Source organism: Balaenoptera musculus, chromosome 1 (genome assembly GCF_009873245.2).
Source record: "Balaenoptera musculus isolate JJ_BM4_2016_0621 chromosome 1, mBalMus1.pri.v3, whole genome shotgun sequence".
In the NCBI taxonomy this organism is placed as follows: Eukaryota; Metazoa; Chordata; class Mammalia; order Artiodactyla; family Balaenopteridae; genus Balaenoptera; species Balaenoptera musculus.
Genome location: NC_045785.1, coordinates 112,134,602 through 112,144,122, shown reverse-complemented (window position 1 = coordinate 112,144,122; position 9,521 = coordinate 112,134,602).

Sequence of the window (9,521 nt, the reverse complement as noted above, 5' to 3'; positions counted from 1 at the left end):
TTAAATGTTTGGTAGAATTCACCAGTGAAACTATCTGGCCATTTCTTGTTGGGAGGTTTCGATTACTGATTCAATCTCCTTATTTGTGATTAGTCTGTTCAGACTGTCCATTTCTTCATGATTCAGTCTTGATAGCTTGTATAATTCTAGGAGTTTATGCATTGCTTCTAGGTTGTCCTATTTGTTGGTATGTATTTGTTCATAGTAGTCTCTTATGATCCTTTGTATTTCTGTGGTATCAGTTGTAATGCCTCTTCTTTCATTTATAATTTTATTTATTTCAGTCCTCTCTCTCTCTCTCTTTTTATTTGCTAACCTGACATCAGTTTGAATTCTTTTCTTCTTATCTTGTAATCCAGCAACCAGCCATTTATTTAATTCAAAGCTGAGCATTTTCCCCTCCAGTTTTACCTTCAGCAAATGTCTAAAATTTTCTTAAAGGGACAGCACATTTAAATAATTAATTTAAATTATTATTTTTTAGATGGCTAGTGGGAAGCAGCCACATAGCACAGGGAGATCAGTTTTGTGCTTTGTGACCACCTAGAGGAGTGGGATAGGGAGGATGGCAGGGAGACGCAAGGGGGAAGAGGTACGGGGATATATGTATATGTATAACCGATTCACTTTGTTATAAAGCAGAAACTAACACACCACTGAAAAGCAATTATACTCCAATAAAGATGTTTAAAAAAATAAAAATAAATTATTATTTTTAATTAATTTATTTGTTTGTTTGTTTATTTATTTATTTATTTGCCACACTATGTGGCTTGCAAGATCCAGGAGTGGCTGTTTGTTCCAAAGGAAAATAACCCTGTGTCTGCAAGCCTATCTCCATCCCCTTTCTCTTCCCAATGGGCACACCTACAAATGAAGACTCTTGATCTGCCCAGGGTGAGGATATTTTTATCTCTTTGTACTCTGCAATGCATGCGGCAGCTCCTCTCCCTAGGTGACCCAGTTGGTGACAATGCAGACTCTGTGAGCAGAGGCCAACCTGCAGCTGCAGGAACCTTCTTTTCAGCATTCCCCTTACTGCCTCTGGAAGCCCTGCAGAGCCTCAGTCATTGCCCTGGTCCATCAATGGGAAAGTCTCAATCATTCATGATGGTGGCCATTCCACCTCACATCTCATCCCACCAGCCTTTTCTGCCCTCCCCTCTTCTCTCTGGGTTCTTCTTATGTCACTGTGTGATGATTTCAGTAGATCAAGTAAAAATTGTATTACAGACGACAGTAATGCTAGGAGGAAAGAATGAAGAAAACCAGCACACAGTGATTAGAGCCCATGTTCGCACAACCAAAGAGTCAAGAAATTATGGATACAAAAAAAAGAAAAGAAAAGAAAGAAAATGGAATGATGGATTGATGGATACAGAATGAATAATCAGCTGTGGCTGCCACGTGACACCATAGCAACTCCAGCTAGGACAAGGCAAAAAAAAAAAAAAAAGATCAGCAAGCCCTTCATGCCTTCGTAGTATTTATTATATGGATAGCTTTTTTTTTTTTTTTTTTAAGGAAGGAGCATGGCATATTTTATTTTATTTATTTATTTATTTATTTTGGCTGCATTGGGTCTTCGTTGCTGTGCGCGGGGCTTTCTCTAGTTGCGGCGAGAGGGGACTACTCTTCGTTGTGGTGCGCGGGCTTCTCATTGCAGTGGCTTCTCTTGTTGCGTGCAGAGCACAGGCTCCAGGCCCGCGGGCTTCAGTAGTTGTGGCACGCAGGCTCAGTAGTTGTGGCTCACGGGCTCTAGAGCGCAGTCTCAGTAGTTGTGGCACACGGGCTTAGTTGCTCCGTGGCATGTGGGATCTTCCCGGACCAGGGCTCGAACCCATGTCCCCTGCATTGGCAGGCGGACTCTTAACCACTGCGCCACCAGGGAAGCCCTGGATAGCTATTTTTAATAGTCAAGCTCTTCTGTTATAGAACAGATTTTCTTATTTATGAATATGTAATCTGTCTTTGATTCTTTTGTCTATCCTTGGCTACTGGCCAAGTAGAAGCCTAGTGCCATGATACAGCATAAGGAGTTTTGGACTTCTGGATAAATTATGCTAGAATTCCACACAGGTCAAGGGTCTATATCCCCAAAGCAGGTATTCTCCTTATACCACTCTTAGACTCAGGCAAGAAAGGCTATTGTTCTGGGTTCATCTAGAGCACCCTCTCACCACCACCACCATGGGCCTTCCTCTGGCCTCCCCACCCTAGGGACTGGCTTTTCTGGAGCCCACATTGACTCCTTCTAGACCGGGGCTACTCAAAGTGGTTCTCTAACCACTACCAGTCAGCAAACTTCTTGTTACTGGTCCACAACACACACTAAATATAGGAATTGAAAGCAAGCATTTAGAAATTTTTATCACAATTTGACTTTGCTACAACTTCCAAGCTCCTGGTCATCCTCCATTTTCCAGTAATGTTAATATAATACATTGCGTTGCTAGTGCTAATGCTAGTAAAATTACATTGTATTTTATTTTATTTTATTTTTAATTTTTATTTATTTATTTATTTATGGCTGTGTTAGGTCTTCGTTTCTGTGCGAGGGCTTTCTCTAGTTGTGGCAAGCGGGGGCCACTCTTCATCGCGGTGCGCGGGCCTCTCATTATCGCGGCCTCTCTTGTTGCGGAGCACAGGCTCCAGACGCGCAGGCTCAGTAATTGTGGCTCACGGGCCTAGTTGCTCCGTGGCATGTGGGATCTTCCCAGACCAGGGCTCGAACCCGTGTCCCCTGCATTGGCAGGCAGATTCTCAACCACTGCGCCACCAGGGAAGCCCCCATTGTATTTTATAAAAGTAATAGTTCATCCCAGATTGGAAACTTAAAATGCTAGCCATTCACCAGAAGCACTGTTTTATTTTAGACTCTGGCATTTTCTGCCCAAATAGCCTGAGCCCATTTCCTCCAGGGTCTCTGCAGGCCTCTGCCTGGGACATCCTCAGGTGGGCAGATTTCTCTACAAGTGTGCACACCTAGCCTCAGTAGGTGGCCAGGAACCACTGTTCATAGGTGTGCAGATTGAGCTTGGACTTGTGAGCTGGGGTGTCCATTGTGTGCATGCAAGGCCCCTCACAGTGCAGAATGGAGGGAGGGGAGAGGAATGGGAAGGGAAAGGGCACAGGTTGAGGGTTGGAGAGCCATGAGTAGCAAGTTCTAAATCTAAACCTGGCCTTCCAAGTTGTTATGAAGATATATCTGTCAAGGTAGAAGGATAGAACACACTTTAACAGTGCTTTAGCCTGACCTCTTAAGGCCTCAGTACTCAGACAAGTGGTATGTGGGCCTCCATTTGTTACTTGCCCTGGGGCCCATAAATGTACCCAACAGAACTACCTTACGCATCCCTGGATGGACGGCTGAGGAGCCCATTAAGCTACATGCACTCTGTAAAGACACATGAACGTTTTCTTGCATAACTTTTAAGCGGACCCTGAGCCAATAAGATTAAGAGCCACTGGCCGAGATATTTCAGAAAATCTGCTGGGACAAGTCGGCCTGTTCCACCATGCTAGTTCCAGAGACAGAGTCAAGGACTGTCTCTTCCTCTTCTTGGGGCAGACCTAGAGAACAGCCATCATTGGTGGCCATGAAGGTCTCCTGCATTCTTCCTGTATCCTTTGTATCTCCTGATGACAAATCAAAATTATAAAGGAGTATCGACTGAAAAACCAACAACAACAAAAACAAAAACTGCACAACCTAAAAGCTGCGAGTTGTGTTTTACTGAGAACTACAGACCAGGAGACAGCCTCTCATATAGCTCTGAGGCAAAGGAGGAGCCAGGATATATAGGAGTTTTTGCTGGGGAAAAACAAACAAACAAAAAACAGTAGTCAAACGTCAAAAGATTATTGCTAATCACAAAAAAAGAGACATCTCAAGTTAACGATTTTAGTGCTTTTCTGTGTATGGAAAGGTGCAAGAGTCTGGGATCACTGAAATTATTCCTTTGATATGCATCTTAATTCTCTAGGGCCAGCATCCTGTTTTTTTCCATCCTGAATTCCCTTCAGGGTGCACCGCTGGGGCTGGCTACAGTGGCCCACAGCTTGATGGTGGGCAACATTCATTGATTACTGAAACGGCAGGCAACATTTTTTTGTCAACAAGAGTAATCACAGTTCAGGCATTTAAAAATGGAGTCAGGAGGCCATTGAGGATCTGGTCTCAGACACGTCTCTGCACCACTGAGAACTTGAGCTTTCTTTGAATTCTACCAGACCGAGGGACACCACCAGCATATTCAGAGCAACACCTGCCACCTGCAACCTTATGGTCTCCCCTTGTAACTATGCAACCACTTGGACCCCAACGATTCCTCACTTAACCAGCACCCTTACTTCTTGCCAGCTTCGATTATAATTCTTGATAACGCATGTAACTTAACTGTAACCTTGCAGTTTCTGCCTTTACAAACATATCCCACTTTGTAGTCCAGCAGAACACAATTCAAGTGCTTCTTGAATTTGTGTCTCCCAGGCTGCAGTCCTAACAAGCCCCAAATAAACCTGTTTATTTCAGTCAGTCTGTTTCTAAAATTTGTAACACTCCCACAGATCAGACTTGCTGGGTTTCTAGGAGTCGTCCCTTCCTCTCCAGTAAAGACCCAACCCCAAGATCCAAGCTCTTGCATTTTTCCCCTCTGGCCCCGCAGGTCACCAGGCGTTGGAGAAGCCACTTTCCCCGCAGGGGCAACCGCTGGTCTTCCTCCCGTTGTGCTGGCGGGGGAGCCCGGGGCGCTATGAGGAACAGAGGCACGCTTTGTGAGATGCCTCCAGCATCTCTCCCCCACCCCCAACGCTGGGAGCAGGTTCCTAACCTGGAGCCCTGTCACAGCAGCCCCCCACCCGGGCGTTTCCCGCAGAAGCACCGCATCCAAGGGTGACCAGGGACGAGAGGCACCTGGGCTGGCTCCACGAAGCGAGCAGGGCCAAGAGAGTGGCTTGCGGAGGGAGTGGGGCAGGACATTGTCTTTTCCTTCCACCCGTGCCCCCTCCTCACCTCCTGCAGGCCCTGAGTAAACCTGGGCACCCTCTCCACCTCTTCCTGGTACTTGGACCCACACTAGTCCCCTCTGGGCCCTGGGGGACAGAGAACTGACCTTTTCCAGGGTGGCTGGAGCCTCCGGATCCTGCAGTCATGGACAGATGGAAAATTTCTGTGGGACCTCCGGCCCAGACAGACCTCAAGCCTCAAGCTGTCCTAGCCAAGGGGGAATCTCATGCTCTTATCCAGAAACACTCGTTTCTTAAGGGAACACATCCCATAACTTTTTTTTTTTTAGTGGACTCTAGGCCCTAGGAAATGTTTGGGAAAGACTTCCCTGTCACAACTCAGCAAGATGAAGGCTACACCCTCCCTGGCTGGCTCAGCTGCTGCCTCTGCAGTGCAGCTCCCAGCAACTCACTGAGAACTGGAAAGCTTCCAGAAGTATTGGGAGAGTCAGAGAGGAGGTCAGCGTCTCTAACTGGCGTCAGGACACAGTCCTTCAAGATAGGAGGACGAAGCCCCAGAGGAGCGTCTGCACTGAAGCCTGGAACAGACACCGTGTCTTCCACTGGACACAGTCAGAGCCACCATCGCCTCCCCCATCCCTGACCTTAGGAGGTAGCCCTCCAAACCCAAACTCTCCCCCACACAATGTAAAAACTTGGGTGCAGTCTTCCCAACTTTGTTCTGAGAAATGAGATAAGAGGGAGAATTCAGCTCCTCCCTTCAGCTCCAGAGCTCCAGCTGCTGGTGCAGGGAATCTCCTAATAACCGATCCCTCCTGAGTAGAGACCACAGACCACAGTCCTGGGTCTTTATCAGTGACTCCCTCCTTTGTGCTCGAGGGAGGTGGCAATGGTGCGATGCTGCAGCCACCTGCCTATTTGACCTGAGTCCTCTGGTCTCTCCCCATTATCTCCCGCAGCACCAAGGAATGTAGTGGTACCCAGCTTTTCTGGCAGAAAAAAATGTCTTTGTGTTTTGAATCTCAACCCATATGGCTCCCCCTTAGGGACAGAAATTTGGTTGATCACAATCACTGGGAAATAGTGGCTCAGGACATTGCAGTTTAATTCATTTCATGCTAAACATCAAGGAAGATGAAATATACAACATGGAACGTGGTGGCACCAGAGCAGATGTATGGGGTTTTCTCCAGGACTTGTGAGTCTGGCTTTGGTAACTGGGAAGATAGCGTGTCATTCACTGAAATAGAGGACGCAGGAGGAGGAGCACGTGCTGGGGGGAATAATGTTCATTTGGAGGCATGTTGAATGTGAGGTGCTGGTGGATCATCCAAGTAGAAAAGTCCAGTGGATAGTTGAATACAGGCCCTAGAGTATGGGGGTGAGCAGGGAGAAGTCCAATCTGGAGGTGAACCATGGTGACGCTCCCAAATCTTATGTAAACCATGGGTTTGGATGGGGCCATTCAAGGACCTTGCACTGACCAGAAGAGCTCGGAGCCAAAATGGTGCCATGGGGGAGAAGAGCAGAGGAAGGAGCTCCAGGAAAGGAGACTGAGAAGGAGCAGCCAGAGAGGCAGAAGTGAAACCAAGAGGGCTTTTGTTTGTTTTGTTTTTAAGCCAATGGACGACAGAGTTTCAAGGAAATAAGTCAACAAAGTCAAATACTAAGAGATTGCAAGTAAGATCAAACCTGGGACTTGGCCACATGAAAGTCAAAGGCGATTTTGGAGAGAGCATTTGAGGGGTGGGTCAAGGAGGAGCCGGATGGTAGGGAGTGCAGGAAGAGGACGAGGACATGGACACAGATCACTAAGTCGTTTACAGGGCTGAGGAGGGGGGAAGTGCGGGAAAAGCTGAGCATCCTTATTTGGTAGAGGGAAGAACCATGAGCGAGGAAGGGGAAGGTAAGATGAAGAGGACAATGGGGCTTCCCTGGTGGCGCAGTGGTTGAGAATCTGCCTGCTAATGCAGGGGACACGGGTTCGAGCCCTGGTCTGGGAAGATCCCACATGCCACGGAGCGGCTGGGCCCGTGAGCCACAATTACTGAGCCTGCGCGTCTGGAGCCTGTGCCCCGCAACGGGAGGGGCCGCGATAGTGAAAGGCCCGCGCACCGCGATGAAGAGCGGTCCCCGCACCGCGACGAAGAGTGGCCCCCACTTGCCGCAACTAGAGAAAGCCCTCGCACGAACCGAAGACCCAGCACAGCCAAAAATAAATAAATAAAATTAAATAGCCTACTTTATAAAAAAAAAAAAAAAAAAAGAGGACAATGGATGGGGGATCATGGAAGGTGAGAGGATGGGGGCTGCGTGCCCTGCCTCTGCAGAGTGAAACTTGTAGGTGATGGGGAGAGCTGAAGAAGTTATTTTCCTCTGTGAAGTAGGAGGTAGAACCATCTGCATAGGGTAGGGTGGGAGATGGTGGGAAGGAGTTGAGGAAAGAGGAGAAAGTTAGGGATTGTCATTGAGGGGAAGCAGAATGAAAGTGAGCAGAGATGCACAGCATTGCCTCACTGTGTGACAGGCCTGCTGCGGCGGGAGTCTGTGAATTCCCAGCTCCTCTACTCAACATGGTCACGCGGCTTCCTCCTTCCACGTGGGCAGCTCACCGTGGGACACGGCATGTTGACCCAGCATCGGAGTGTTGCTGGGCAGAGTGGTTAATACCAGACCACAGGCTATGGGCTGGGATGCCAAGCAAGTAAGAGCCCACACAAAGGAGCTGCACGACCAGAAGAAGAGGAGTTTGTAGTATGTATTGGGAGTATAGGTGAAAGGCAGAGGAGCTGAAGGACACAGACAAATGCTGGATTGTGACCTTTTGGAGGTGACACTCCCGATGGCAGTGGGGCGCCCGTGGGAGGGCGCTGTTTTGTGGAGAGGAGGTGAACGCCCTCAGAAATGAGGAGGCCGAAGGAGAACAAAGTGAGGGCGTCACACAGATTTCTCAGACACACATTCCGAGAAGGCACTAGGGTAATGGTGGGAGAAGGAACCAGAAGACAGTAAGCCAGGTGCCCAAGTCCTCAGTGAGTGCAGGGAAGGAGGTAGGAAATCAAGAGCAAATGGGTTATCTGAGCGGCAGGAGACTCAAACTCATGCTTATCTAGAGATGGAAGAAAAGATATCTGGAAGCGGCAATGAGAGTAAAAAAAATAACTCGGGCCCTGCCCCTCAGATATGTATAATGGGATCCTGGGTGAGGGGACACCTCAGCTGCTCATTTGAGGAGCGGGGGAGAACATTCTCTCCATGCTTGAATAGCACTTCGTCTGTCCTCTGAAACCTCTCTTGCAGGTCAGCAGTGGGGGGGGTGGGGAGTGGGGACCCTGAGGATCTGTCACAGGGTGAGGGGCACCAGCCCTTTGGTCGGAGTGAAAAGTGGCAGGAACAGGAAGGCTGGGAGCCTAACCAGCCTCAAGGGATTAAGGCCTGTTTCTCTGTCCTGGGGGTGGGGGGATTGAGGCCAGATGCCACTTGCTGCCTGAGGCTCAGGGTTCCAGAAAGAGCCTGGTAAAAGGCTGATTTGCCCCTAAACAGGTTCTCCCTGTGTGGAGGCAGGTACCAGTTTGTGTCCCAGGGGTCTGTGGGCTATCCCTGCCCTGAACTATTCCTCAAGAGGAAAACTGATCTTATCTCCATGTCTTTCCTCCAAGCTTAAGCACCATTGATTTTTGTATTTTATTTATTTGTTTTTATTTACTTATTTATTTTGGCCAGGCTGCGAGGCACGCGGGATCTTAGTTCCCTGACCAGGGATCCCTGCGGTGGAAGTGTGGAACCTCAACCAGTGGACCACCAGGGAAGTCCCTACTTAGGCTCCTTAATATCTACTTCTGTGAAAAGCCAGGAAGATGGGAGGATATGAGGCCTGTGCCCATGGAAAAGTCATGGGGTGGTGGTTAAAAAAAAAAAAAAAAAAAAAAAAAATCAAACTATTTACCCAGTACTTTCCCCTACACATACCCACCTATCTGGTATGTGTTAGGAATGAGAGTTTGGCTCGTGTTTGGAAAAGCAAACAGTCAAGGTCCTGAGCACCCGGCCATCAGCAGAACACAAAGTCCCTGTGATCCACATCAGCCCCGCCCACTGCCCCATCTTCCAGCTGAAACTCAGATCCCAGAAGGTGTGCAAACAGAGGAGGTGCTCTACCCGACCAGTCAGATTCTGTCCTCTCCACTTCGGCCCACGTCTACCCACTCAGTTCCCGTTAAGAAACGGTTGCTATCTGTCTTTACTTTTAACCACCAGTCTTGGTTAAACATCAGAGAAGACACAAATTACACACTTCTCAGAAATTGGAATTTTATAAAAAGGCATTTTTCTCTTATATCCATAAAATGATATAATTTTTGCAAGTATAGAAATGTGTCATAAATTATACAGAATGTTCCTTAATTACAGCTCATGGCAACTTGGTACTTTCCTCCCTCCCTAAAAAATGAGAGAGAACCAAAAAAATAATATATATATAACTGTATATATATATATATATATATTTATATTTATATTTATATAATATAGACAAACCAAATATGAAAAAAAAA